We start from the raw sequence: 15,243 nt of genomic DNA on the forward strand, positions 1-15,243 counted from the left end.
AACTTCACAGCTAGTAAATAATGAGTCCACAAAGATCTTACCTATATCAAATTTAAAATATGGATCGTCTACACTTCTCTCGCACTTTGAACAGTTTTGTTTATTTGTTTATTGGACATATAGTTTTACACCATATTTCGGTTAAACAGAAAATAATTGTTTATTCTACCCTCAAAAACGTAAAAAACTACCGATAGTTGAGTCAGACCCTCGGCTGCACAGCCCTAAAACACTTGTACCTTGTACCAAGGTAGTCAAAGGATAACACTCGCAAAGGCCTGTCAATATCGTCAGTGCGGTTGTTAGTCGGAATTATAGGAAACACTAATTTAGTTCGAAGCAAACAAATAGAATCGGAAATATTCCGTTAAGAGCATTTCGACATGTCCCGCTGGTCTTTGTTTAGTGAACGTTTTGTACCATTGACATATACATGTCAATGTTTTGTACTTTACTAGCTGTGGCCGCTACTTTTCCCGCATTGTCTCACTTCCCCCTCCCTCCACAGATTGAATATATAAAAAAATTGGGTAAACTGGGTACGGTTAACAGCGTACGGTTGACACAGGCTCGAATATTTACGCAAACAACCTGCAGGAGAGTGATGGTTTCAAGAGAAACAGGAGCGGTGCGCGGTCATAAACATAATTATCTGTGATGTTGCGCCCTCTACGTGGTAAAATGTATGCAGAGGGGTACAGTGTATTTCTTGCATCAAAAGTAGGTGTTTTTGATCGATTAATTTCGAAATATTACAACTATACTATTAATTTCGATACGCTGCCAGTCAACTACAAAAATATGTAGCAGACACAGTTATGCCTAGACATTATGTCAGTCTCAGCTCTTCCAGGTGAAATACCTACCAGACTTGTCTAACTTCTACAGACAAAGACGTGCCTTCGCTAAACTACTACAAACTGAACTAATTTGAGCATTTAGCAGTAAACCTACCTAACTAAACTTAATAAAATGTATTAGAAACGTAATTCAATTCTAAGTAACTGCTTGGAAGGCGCTAAACCAATCAAACTTCATGTCGAAGCTAGCTTGGCATTAGGTAGGTACCTAAATAAAACCTGGGGCATACCGTGTCCCAGCTAGTATATTGTATCTTGGATTTTTTTTCTTGGCTTAAGTAATTACACAAAAAAAACTCTAGGTTTCCGTTTTCTTCTTTAACTGAGATTTTTTGTCTCATTTACTGCAATACTGCTGAAACGTCAAATTAATATCAATGTTTTGATATAATGACCTTTTTGACGTCTGTAGCTGCAATCCAAATATATTATGGAGGCGTATTCTGATTGGTAATAACAGGTTATAAATTCGATCTGGATTTCTTATGAATTAGAGAAGATGAACGTTTGAGACCGTTTCTGGTTGATGAAATGTCATTCTACTTATCCATTTGGGTACCTACCTACTATGTACTACTGCGCTGGGCTACTAGGTTTATGTTGGCTCGCTTACGCGAGTCTGACGTCTCTGTACTTTTTCATAGCACGCCGGAGATAAACAAGCGCGCGGCCTGCCTGATGTTAAGCAGCCATCGCATCGCAGCCTATAGACGCTTTGCACCTCTAGTGAAGTTACACATGAGTTACAAGGAATCATCCTTAGGAGCACTGGAATGGAAACCTTAATCACCATCAGGACCACTACATACCTTACTTGACGTACCTGTGCCATTTAAGGGGTTGAATTTATTAGCTGCACTTGCTGTAGTAATTTTAAATGTGAAGTAAGTGCCCTGTGTGGTTGTCACGATGGCGAAGACGTTTCGAGAATATTTTGTTGTGTTTTTGCTCATTTAGGTTGTTTTTTTTTATACTACGACGGTGGCAAAGAAGCATACGAGCCGCCTGATGGTAAGCAGTCTGGCAAGCTTACTCACCGGCAGGAACACAACACTATGAGTAGGGTCTAGTGGTTATTTGGCTGCATGCGGTTTTCTGTAAGGTTGCCCAGTGTTTGGTGCTTCCCCAGTTGAGCTCTGCTCTAGATCTGGAATCACGTCCGCTGTGCTGTGCCCTACCACACAAAGCGAGACGACATTCACAATGCCCAAACCTCTCTTTTAGACGTAGTTTAAGGACGTATCCGGGTCCGGTCGTTTAAAGTGTAAATATTGATAGCAGCTTATTATACAGTGAACTATCGTGGAAGTGTGCATCAAATGAAAAACTTACCTTGAAACGCGTTTAACCATGTTTTAATCAACACGCGGCAATTCATCGTGGCTTTTAGTAAAATCCAGCTATCTCTTTACTAAAAGCAACTACCGAACAACGTCGTGCTCTACAGGCACAACTAAAAGTTCAGTAGTACTGAACGACACTTGACATTGGTAAAATCATTATAGCTTTGATGGAGGCCATGTTTCAAAAGAAGTGCCCTGTGTGCCAATTAATTCACCCGCGTCAATACGTTTGAAGTTTTCAACTATTTCTTAGATACGACGTGGAGTGAGAAATTAATTTAAGTTGCTTCAGCGAATGTACGAGGAAACGTGTATTGTCTAGTCTTTCGTTGTATCTATCTGGTACTCCTAGTGACGCATACAAATTATGGCTACGCTATTAGGTCCGTAAAAAGAGCTGATAAGGTCAAATAATAATAAAGAAATAAATAAATATTATAGGGATATTCTTGCACAAATGACTAATTCCCACGGTAAGCCTTCTTGGCTTGTGATGTGGGTACACTCAGACCTCAGACAACGATATATATAATATACAAATACATAAAAAAACATCCATGACTCAGGAACTCATCATGAGGATTCGTGCTCATCACGCAAATAAATGTCCTTACCAGGATTTGAACCCGGGACCATCGGATTCATAGGCTGTCAATACCCACTAGGCCAGACAGGTCGTCAAAAGTGATGCATACAAACTACGGCTACGTTTTTAGGGTTCCGTTCCTCAGTCGGTAAAAAGAGCTGATAATATCAAGCGTGTTTATGCTCCGTTTATGACGTTTTAGACGCCCGCAAGAGAATCAAACCTGCCCCTTTTGGTTTTGTTACAGTAAGATGAACAACCTTGCTATATTTCGGTCATTTCCCATCCCTAATACTCCTTGGAAATATTAACCAAATTCCTCGTTTTATGACAAGGCGATCATAAAGGAAAATTACTTAAAAGAAAACTGTCGCAGCGGTAATATAAATGTAAAACACCCAGTCATTTGTGAGGCCGGAGCTAATTTCACCTCATGTATATTTAATGTAACTGAATAACAGACGAATATACAGATTATCCGTGGTAAGCTTTGCATCTTTTTGTGCTTTCTTCTGATGGCCCAGCTGTGTTATAAATGCCTCGTAATTCATAAAATATAAGTTCTAATATAATCTGGAGAAGTTGTGAGCGGGCGAAATTAGGGTGTTTTTGGCAACTTCAGAGAGTATCAGGTGTTGTAATATTTAAAGTAGTCGTAAAATTATCCGCTGAATAATACTTAAGTTACGTTACTTACTTGACTTGTATTTAGTAAGTAGTAACTAAAATCTCTTAATAAGTGGCATTAAAACACAGAACAAAAATGTAAAAAAGTAAAACACATCTCACAGATTGACAAACACCAAACTGATAAGAACCAGAGCCCCTAGTGTAAATTTATTCGATAGCGAAACGTGACGTACGCGTTTGCGTTAAGTCTCATTTTGTATGGGATTTAGAAACAGCGAGCCAAGCGGGACGTTTTGGAAACTCAAAATCCCATACAAAATGAGACTTAACGCAAACGCGTACGTCACGTCACACTATCGAATAAATTTACACTAGGGGTACAGAGCCAAAGGAGAAAAAGTACTCAAACCGTCACCGTATCATATTATCAAGTTAGCAATCCGTCTCTGTTAATCCCGTCGTGGAAACAGAAAGGCGAAATAGACACTCGTGTTTTTTCGTATGACTGACCATATTTATTTATTTATTTATTTATTTATACAAGGAATTCCAATATCAATTCTTTATTTCATAATACAGATATACAACTTACAGACGAACACTTTAAAAAGAACAAACACAAATCAAACTTACAACTAACTACAACTAACTATAAAACTAAACAAGCAATAACTAAATACAAATTAAAAATATTAAAAATAAAAATAAAATAAACTAAATATAAAAAACTTCCCCAAAATCACCCGCCTCCGGAAAACTCCCCAAAATGCTAGCGATATTCCCCCTCTGAATAGCCAAGCCTAGGGCCTCTGGGCAAAGAACGAGCCTGCCCTAGGGTCGCCCGAGACGCCTACCAGTCGAACCGACACTTTCCTTAATAAATTTTTTGGTGTCGGTCGACCAAGGACCCAATGTTTCCATTGCAAGCGCCGCAAACTCGTATTCGTTCGTTTAAGAATGCATACTTGCGGCGCTTGAGTGTCTGTGCCTGGTCCGCGTCCGTCCCAGGCTTTCGAGCAGATCCCTCAACGTGGGACGGGGCTAGCGTATCGACGCAGGTGGCGTCCCACGCTAAGGGGTGACCCAGGCTCCAGTGGCACGAGAGTGCAGCCATCAGGTCTTTTGCCGTCAGCCGCGGAGAGGCCTGATGGCTCCAAAGTCGCGGAAGATGAGGCGGTGCTGAGGGCGCGGCGGACTAAGTCGTTCAGGGAGGAATGCCTATAAAGACGGCCAGCGCTCAACTTGCAGTGCAGGCCATGCCGTCCTAGAGCGTCCACTGGCTGGGCGCAGCGACTGCAGGCATGGGCCTCACAGATCTTCATGCCCAGACGAAGGCAAACCGCGATCTGCAGAGCATTCGGTTCTAGTGCGGTGCCAAGGTTGCGCGAAGGGGAGGCGCGTGTAGCCAATAGCCCGACTCCTTCTCTGACACAGCCAGGAGTCTAGCTCGCTCATGGTGGTCACGGGCTTCCCGCACGAGGAGCTGGTGTCGCAGTTTAACGTTAATAACGTCCCACGCCGCTTGGCTTGACTTTTCCTCCGGGACCAGATCGACGGAATGATCTGCTCTCCAAGCAGCTTCTGCCTCCGCCATGACTGACCATAATAATAAATAAATAAATAAATATTATAGGACATTATTACACAAATTGACTAAGTCCCACAGTAAGCTCAATAAGGCTTGTGTTGAGGGTACATAGACAACGATATATATAATATATAAATGCATTGCGATACAACGAGGAAATGCCGCCAGCATCCTTGGTACAATGCCTCAAGGGCCTAGTTTAGATATAAGCTAGTTATAGTAATCATCTGTATGTATATATTATGTATATTGTTATTGTCAATAAATAATTTTGGAAAAAGAAAAAAAATATATATATAAATATTTATAAATACTTAAATACATAGAAAACACCCATGACTCAGGAACAAATATCCATGCTCATCACACAAATAAATGCCCTTACCAGGATTTGAACCCGGGACCATCAGCTTCGTAGGCAGGGTCACTACCCACTATAGGCCAAACCGGTCGTCAAAACAATAATAATACAATAATCAGTCTGGCTATATGAAATTCGTATCGAATATACGATCTGGCTGTAAAGGGGCCCACTGATTAACAGTCCGCCAGACGTTATCGGCCTGTCAGTTAGAACCTTACTTCTTATATCTATGGTTAGAACAAAAAGTTGACTGTTCCGAACAACTGACAGGCCGATACCGTCCGGCGAATTGTTAATCAGTGGGCCCCTTAAGACTAGGCAGTCTATAGGACGAGGATAAGCAAGGGATATGTCAGGATCGACAGTCGCAGGATTTATCAAAACGAAGAAATTGCTCACAAATATCTGAAGTGTCAAATGTATGTAAGTAACACACTAACTATAAGTTTCTGTTTGACCCAAGGGTTGACTGGTAGAGAATGCCTTAAGGCGCATTAAGTCCACCATTAAATTTGTACAATTTTATATCATGCAATAAAGTTCAAATAAATAAACCCTAAATGTACATTTTATTTTTAAGCATCCTGAATATTGAGATGTCAAAATAAGATGAGTGTGTAAAGTTTAAATAACCATGTAGCACAAACATTAAGCGCCACTTGCACCAATCCTGGGTTAGGCACTAACTCGGAGTTAACCGTTAAACGCAGGGTTAAATTGTACTGGTAACTCTGGGTTTAACCGGTTAACCCCGAGTTAGAGGCTAACCCTGAATTGCGCAAGTGGACCTTAAATACCTAAGTACCACTTGCACCATCCCACAAACCCCGGGTTAACCGGTTAAAACCGTTAACCCAGTGTCAAATTGCCAACCAAGAAATTGGTAACGATGGTAAATCCAGGTTTAACCGGTTAACCCCGGGTTAGTGATTGGTGCAAGTGGCCCTAAGTACCTACCAAACACAAAGTACGTACAATGTAAATCCGTGTTTGGAGTTAGGATAAACAAATAACGGCTTTCGGCGTGAAAGGAAATACTTGCAGAATTTTCCAGTGGAAAAATTAGCTAGTTAGCGAACCCTCGTTAGTGTTTTCGGGGAAAGTTTTGGCAAAATCCGCGAAAATTACGCAACTTTGTATCGTACGGCAATTTTTAGTGTAAAACGAGCTTAATAAATCTATTTTTACAAGGTGTTTTAATTTTCGGGCCCGCTTGGAGCATTTAACGTTTATTTATTTTGATCATGACACACGTGGGGTCAAAGTAATCCGATGCTAATTTTAAGTTGTTTTCTTATGTTGGCTGGTAGAATTGACTTTGGAATGATGATTGAGAATAAATAAAAAATTACGTTCATTGGGGTGTGATTTTTTTAGTATTTCATAGTTAGTATTTTCCTCGCGTTGGGTGTGGTAAAAAATGTCGTGTTTCACCACACCCATTCGTAGGCAATAGTTATTTGTTTTACAAGGGCGCAAAGTTGTTGTTTAACCGCTCGTGCTAATATTGATACCCGAGCAAGTGAAACATTCCAAAATTGAACAACGATCGTAGCGAGTCGTAAATTGTTTTGAGAGAAGTTGACTTATTTTATTAAATAGGTACCTTTTAATTACGGATTAATATAGTTTTTGTTAAAGATAAATTAATATAAGATTTTTTTACATACATTATTGTTAAAGCCTAAATTAATATAAGATTTTAAGACTAACTATCAAACGAAGTAAGTAAGTGAAAGTGTTTATGTGAGGGTATGTGTAATATAAATAAAATAAATAAATATTATAGGACATTATTAAACAAATTGACTAAGTCCCACAGTAAGCTCAATAAGGCTTGTGTTGAGGGTACTTAGACAACGATATATATAATATATAAATATTTATAAATACGTAAATACATAGAATACACCCATGACTCAGGAACAAATATCCATGCTCATCACACGAATAAATGCCCTTACCAGGATTTGAACCCGGGACCATCGGCTTCATAGGCATGGTCACTACCCACTAGGCCAGACCGGTCGTCAAATAAATAAAATAATATATATAATATAAATATGAATATGTGCGTGTGAATAACTACGGAATGTGTGAGAAAACAAAAGAAAAGAAATGTAGCTGTATCTATATACATACATATAATAAAGCTGAAGGGGGTCGAAAGTCTGTACATGGAAGATATTCGAAAAAAAGTAGGCTGGGGATACTAAGAATCGTTAACAGAACACGTTCCAACAGTTTTTAGAATTTTTGTCTGTTTGTCTGTTTCTCTGTTTGTCTGTTTATTTGACCTCGCATCACGTGAAAACGGCTGAACGGATTTTGATGCAAACTTTACTAATCTGTCGAGAAAATGCCCGGCCAAGTTATAGGCTATAAAAATTCAACCCCTAGAAGGGGGGGGTATCCACTACACTCGATTGAGTTAAGTTTGCACCTGAATCTTATGGCGCTACTTAGGAAGGAGGTGCAAACTTTACAACAAATATGTGCTACGAGTAGCGAGTACCCTGCTAAACTAACAGATATGGTGCTGAAATTAAGCCACCGAGGAAGGATTTTGCCAAATTAACTCTAAAGTTAGAAGTGGGGGGTACGGATATCATTCAATTTCAATTGTGTTGATGTAATAATACAACGAAATTAAACGACATTAAATTGCCATACATTTCACAGTGCCATCTTTTGGGAAACTGAGTAAAAATTTAGTAATCAAGTAAACTAATAATTTTTAAGAAAAAAAAACCGACTTCAATGAGGTAGACCGGAGAAAGAACGATTATTGTTGATTTTTGATTTCATACAATTAAATTAAAAAAAACAGCGTCCTACGCCTAATTGTGTAGAAAAGGAGGTAACATGTTTTTTTTTTGTCACTGCACCCACCTTGACACATTTCAGATTTGCCCTATGGTGGACTGGTAAGATACCCGCAATAGGGTATTCGACTGTATTTAAGATAAATTATTTCACACCATGCATGAAATAAAGCACCAGAAAATTATTAAAAAAACTGAATAGGATAGAAATATAAAAATGCGTCTTAAAACCTAACTACTTGACAAACATGCACAGAGAACAAATTGCCAAACGTGAACTATGCATCATTGAAGAGTTCCGTTCTGTCCATCATCAGCAATTCCACTTCATCAAATGTCACTTCTACAAATGTAAATACTGGATTTGTTAATGAAATACTAATCACAATATATATGCCTATAACATTTGAGGAGTTCCCTCGAGTCCTCATGGACCCCATCGTCAGAACTCGAACTTGACAAAAATTTGTCTTGAAAATCTAATTTACTTAACAAACACAGCAAAGAGGACAAATCGCCAAACGTGTACTGTGTATCGTTGAAGAGTTCCATTCTGATCATCATCAGCAGTTCCACTTCATCAAATGTCACTTTTTTAAATGTAAATGCTAGATTTGTTAAAGAAAATACAAAAATCATTATATGTATGACTTTCATATTTGACGAGTTCCCTCGATTCTCCTCCTGTTGAAATCTTGAAGTCGGTTAAAAATGAGTTTACTTACATAGTTAAGTAGTGGCAAAATCAACACACATATCAACACGCGTATAACTGCATAATTATTTAAAAAAATAGTTTCTCCGTCATGAATTATACCTAATCGTAATTGTATCTTATCTATATTCATACGTATCGCCGCTTTTAAGCACTTAATAATGGCTACGACGTTGGGTACTATGAAAAAATAAATCTCTGATGTTTGCGATGTAAATGTCAAACGATTTGGGACTCGCATTTTTATACGCGTTAAAATGCCATAAGAACTAAAAAACTGAAAATGCCTTCCCGAACCTTAAACGAAAGTCTCGCAACGCATTGAGGTTACGAAACTATAGCGACGATCGTGATTTTAGGCGTAGCCACAACTACCAGAGACGTTATGCAGGATCGTTCCATCCATTGAAAACCTCATTCGTAGCGTGTACGGAGACCTGAGCCATTCTTGGGTTTGTGAGAGATCCATACTCACGCCCATAGAGGAACGGTCCATGCTCACGCAGAAAATGAGCAGGCGGAAATCGAAGGTGAACATGCAGTAGATAATTCCATTAACACTGTCTTGGATGAAGGCAATGTCACAACATAACTAAGGAACTCTACCGGGTGGTAGAGTTCCTTAGCTCATTGAGTGCTTCAGGACTCCCAGCACACACATTAACCCTGAAAGTTGGAGCTCCAATCATGCTTCTTCGGAATTTGTCGCCTCCGAAGTTATGCAACGGAACCCAGCTAAAAGTAGTGCAGCTGCAGCGAAACCTCATTGAGGTGCAGATCCTGACGGGGTGCATAAAATGGGTATTACACCTAAATTCGATAGTGTTCGGAAGTATGGATTTCTATGGGTATATTTCTTACCTTTTCATGCTTAGACTGATTGGTCTGGAACACCGATATGGATGATATTTTCCATGGACATGATTTGGATAGGTACAGTCAAGGACGTAAAAAAAAATACAAAAGTGGAACTGTATTGTCCGATATACATCTACTACTCTATGTCGTTTAAATCACGTCAAAAATTTTAATAAGGACGAATTAAAAAAAAAAAACAATTGATTGTGTAGTTTTATTAAGTGGTACCTAATTATAAAATATTTTATCTAGACTGCAGTCCTCTAGCGTATCCATCTGTCAACTTTACTTCAAGTTCCACCTCCAGGGGAGAGGCAGAGAAATTAGCGGTGAATGAGCCGGTTACTGACACAGACCGAATACCACGCGGGCGGAGCCGCGGGCACAGCTAGTATACTATATATACTTATCTTTTGGGAGCAGACGCAACATCTACATTGTCGTCTACTGCAGTCATTTCAAAATATCCTCGGACTCATCATAGTTCCAAGAAAATAGTAGGGGTTGGATATGCCTTTTCGCTTCAGTTAAGTTGCCTTATGTCGCAGATATTTACTAATTTATTGTATAAATGCGGAAAGAGATAAGCCGAGAATCTCATAGCAAAAGCAGTTTTAACAAGGGGCTTAGGAATTTTGTACACTCTTTTTAGTATCATGTCTTTTTGGCTGACGACAGACCATATTGTGTACGTAAAGGGAAGCACGCAGTAAAAACAATCTATGAACACTTAAGACGTGCGCTTTTATGAAAAGTTCAGAAGTAGAATACCGTCGGGGGAGTCCCAGACAGACCTTCAGAACTGCTCTTTGTGCTCGCTCTAAAATGATTAAAGTTGATTTAGCATAACCACCCCAATGTCTATTTTAAATTATTGTATACTCGAATAATTTAAAATAGACAAATAAACTTTGTCATCCTACTTCAGTCAAATTTAGTACTTTTGTACTGAGACTGACTGAAATAGCATAACACGTTCGTGAGTTTCCGTGAAAATACGATGGTTAAGAATTGTTCACTGCATCTGCCCTGCTAGCGTGAGATGCGGTCTCGCGCGCGACTCCATACATTTAGCGGGAGTTCAAGTATGGATTCTCGCGCGAGAATGCAACTCAAGCTAAACGGTGTGTAGTATTTGCATTAAACGTTAGTGATTTTTATTTAATATGATAACCCGTTTTTCTCGGAACTCGCATCTTTAAGTTTATGCCCCGTGAATCGTCACGAAACGTGTAGTGTACTCGTACGAAGGTTATGTTCGAGTTTCTAATCGCTACACGTGCGTTAATCTGTTTGAGTAGGAAATACCCTAAATACCTACTCCAATTAATGAATACTTATTACTTTGTATGTACGTATCTTTGTTAAATTTACTAACTTTTTTCCATTTACTTTGTTATTGACGAATGTATTTATAAAATGTATAATATAAAGGTAATAAAGGATATAAAGGTAAAATATGTTTTAGTCTGGAAGAAATCTGGCAAATTTAGTGTAATGAAGGCGTAAACTTATCTAAACTAGCTGATCTTTTTGGTTATAGTTTTGAAAGTAGATGTAATGTGTATTATACTGGGTGTTTCCTGTAACAGGAGCAATAAATTAAACTGTCAGCTGTACTCCTCAAACTCACCAACATTAGTTCAGCAACTTTTAAAAATAACTTATGTTTTAATTTGTATTACACATTGAAGTTAATTCTAAGACGCAATGTATTGCGAATTTTGTTACGTTTAAAGCGTGACAATCAACGTCAAACACACTGATGTCAGCGTACACTGAAAATAATATTAAATTTGTATGAAAAAGATAAAATCTAAGTATTTCATAATTTTTAAAAGTTGTTAGTCAAAAGTTATATCGTTTTAGGAGTCCAATATATGGTTTAATTATTGCTCGTGTTACAGGAAACACCCGGTATACGTGAAATATACGCGTTCATGGAGGTACAAAATAATGACACTATCTATATTGTATTGACTGCTTATGCTTAAAAATACTTAGGTGTATGTAAGAATATGTTTACGATATTTTATAAGACGTAGGTTCTTTTACGTAAACTTTGATATCGTTTTAGTCACTGAAAATATCAAGAAACTGTCGAGGAAAAATTAATATTTAAGCGAAATCCTTCATTGACTGGCATACGCGGAGATTCGTAATGTATCTACAAAATCGTATGTCGAGTGTTCTATCAATATTTTACATTACTTCATGTAAAACGGGTGGCATGTCAGGGGATAACCGAACTCAATAAAATTATGACTTGTGTTTTGTATGGAACTAAATATTTCACATCTGCTTTTATATACTTTGTAACTAAAGAAAGTGCACACAAAACAAATATTTGGGGACAATCTTACAGAACTCGACCTAGCCCCAATCCAAGCATAGGCTGTACTATAGGCACTAGCCGACGATATACATACTTATCGATAAATCTATAAGCGCCACTTGCACCATCCCGCCAACCCGGGGTTAACCGGTTAAACCATGAACCCAGTGTCAACTTGTACAGGTAACCATGGTAAGTCCAGGTTTAACCGGTGAACCCCGGGTTAGTGGAATGGTGCAAGTGGCCCTACGATACTTAGATAAAAACCTATACAAACCTATCATCAGGGATGCAACTGGGCATCGAAGAGCTAGTAGTTACCTCGTTCAACGCATTAGTCTTGCAGTTCAGCGGGGTAATGCAGCCAGTATCTTCGGAACCTTGCCACAGGGCCTTTTTAGGGTTCCGTAGTCAACTAGTTTAGACTTAGTTTAGTTTTAACTTTAACTTGTATTTAGGGTAGTGTATTTTTCTAAATGTATTGTTTCTGACGTGTGTTTTTTTTTTTTAATTTATTGGAAATAAATGATTTCTTAGCTACATATCAACATACGTAACTCAGGAACAAATATTCGTGATCAACACACGAATAAATGCCCTTACTGGGATTCAAACCCTGGATCTCCATCATAGTAGGCAGGATCACTACCGGCTGGGCTAGGAGGCCCTGAAATGAACATTGGACAAGGGTACCTTAAAAAAACAACTCCACATCATTAAACATCGAATATAATCTGTATTTTATAATTCCACCAAAAACATTTTCATGTAAAATGTGGCCAAGACGAGACCATATGGCTCGCACTGTCAAAAAGTTATCAGATCTCATGTAGAGCCAAGCTTCTAACTCTACATGCCTTAACTCTATAAGCCCTAACTTCATAAACTCTACACCTTAGTCAAAATATGTGGCTTAGCCGTTAGGGTCTCCTACCCTACCTCTAGCATCAAAATGTGCAAAAGTCTCATATAAATTTCCATCCCCTAGTTTAATGGGTTGGGGGGTAAAAGTTCCATGTCTTAGGATTTTTTGTTATTTGTGTAACTTAAATACAAAATTTTAGCTATCTACGACTTTAGAAAGTAAGTACCCTGAGAATTTGATGAACCGATGAAATCGGGGTAGATTATTAATGAAATTTAAAGAAATCCAATCCAGTCCAATTTTATTTAATTTAAGAGTTATGCAATTAAATTTTATTATATTAAATAAGTTCACTATTGACATCATATCCCGAGAATTTTGTTTATCTGGTATAATACGAACTCAAGTTATGAGGGTTCAAAGAAACGACTAGCGCGTTTCAAGAAAAATTAGGTAGTGCCCTTGCGCTTCGCTTGGCTCGTCTTAGCGCGGGCACTACCGTGCCCTCAGATTATATACAATTAGGCAAAAAGCCTAAACACACATGTTAGGTACATTACGGCCTAATGTCGCCTTTTAAAACCTAATCACACTTAACCCCCCAACTGCTTATCATAGACCAAAGACGGCTAATGTCCAGATAACCGCGGTCGTTACGCTATAACGCAGATTAGGGTTACCACGCACGTGCGGGGTTAACGTGACGTTTTTGTCCCGTCATTGGACTTTAATTGGGGTCAGTTGTCGTTTGTTTGTGCCGCTCGATTGGCGGCATTGCAAGGGATAAGAGGAAGGCGGGGCAAAACGGGTATAGCATGTTGTTTCTCAATCAGTTCTATTACTGGCCAGTGAATGGAGTTTTCTTTACGTGTCCGCTAGTTCTTTAATTCACAAGAAACTTACCCAAGCCTTGTAATGCTAGACTGAATATGTACAATAACCAATATCAAGAAACGTATATTCTGCTCACCTAATACAAGCCGAAAATATAAAAAAAAAACACTCCGTCTACTGTCAGTTTTCGCTTTGATTTTGGCCTATTTACAAACCATAGGTTTGAAAAATGCATGAATAATTTATTAAAAATATACTTAAAAGAGGAAAAATGTCCTGGGTGAGTCTTGAAACTCACGGCCTCCTGGATCTATACTCCAGCGCTCTGCTATATCATCATCATTAAATTTATTCTAAGCTTAATACCATCGTTCGCAGGACGTTTCTGCTTGTTAAAAAATAAATTAGTATGGGTAGCACATCGTTACTGGTGAATTTCCAATATGACTTGGAACTCCGGTAGCCGTCTAAGAAGTGTAACGTTCTTACGGTAGATGTCGCTAGGGTCCCCTAGACCCATATGGTGGAAAAATTTGCTGCCTAGGGATGAGGTCTTGGTGTCTCAGATGGCAGAGCGCTGGAGTATTGATCCAGAGGCAGTGAGTTCAAATCTCACCCAGGACAGTAATTTTTTCCTCTTATAAATTTATTCTAAGCTCAACACTGAAAGTCTTGAAAACAGATGCAATTTTATTTTCACCACACCAGTCCGTAAAGCCATTATTTATTCTTCAAAACCTGATGAGAAAGTTGTATTTTATCTACAAAAGTGGCAAAGGAATTAGATACAAATTTTTACAATTATCGTTTTCTCATGTGGGCTAGGAGAATTGACTGTAATGATTTTGATAGCGTTAATTTGGATTTTTTTTATAAAGTTTTGCAGTTAGTGGTTTCCTTGTGGTGACAAATTTTGTGTTTCATTCGGTAGCAAAGGTTTGTTTAACCCTCGTCCCTTGGAATTTTTGTAACGCCCAAGATTCCACTATTCCAACCACTCGCTACGCTCGTGGTCCAACTTTGTAATCTTCCTCTTAACCGGGATATCAATATTAGCACGAGGAATTAAGCAACAACTTTGCCCCTTGTAAAACAAACTGTAACATTGTTTCTGATTTTATTTTGGGGGCAATAAAGAATGTTTACTTGTTTTCATAACCTGGAAAAAACGGAGGCAATTTAGGGTTTGAAAATAGTGCAAACATAAATGAAAATTGAAAATCAAGCAGATATGTTTGCAAATTAAATAAATAATAATAAGATAAATAACTAGTGAAAACATTGTTATGTGTCCGGACGTCTTGCAATAACCCAGTCTCATTGTCCACCCAAACTTCAATGGGTCTATTGTTGCGCCTGTGAACGGGTTCCAGCAGGTGTTCTATATGACATTAAAGCTCTCCAAGGGGCCTCTACGTGTTGGATCTATATCCCCACGCA

General features: G+C 38.5%; 1 non-coding gene across 1 annotated transcript; it reads left to right on the forward strand.

Moving 5' to 3' along the window:
* The first annotated feature begins 14,354 nt into the window (after positions 1-14,354).
* On the forward strand, positions 14,355-14,427 carry Trnan-auu (transfer RNA asparagine (anticodon AUU)). Its single transcript has one exon. It is a non-coding gene; the product is annotated as a tRNA-Asn (tRNA).
* The last annotated feature ends 816 nt before the right edge of the window (positions 14,428-15,243 follow it).

Source organism: Cydia pomonella, chromosome 5, assembly GCF_033807575.1.
Source record: "Cydia pomonella isolate Wapato2018A chromosome 5, ilCydPomo1, whole genome shotgun sequence".
In the NCBI taxonomy this organism is placed as follows: Eukaryota; Metazoa; Arthropoda; class Insecta; order Lepidoptera; family Tortricidae; genus Cydia; species Cydia pomonella.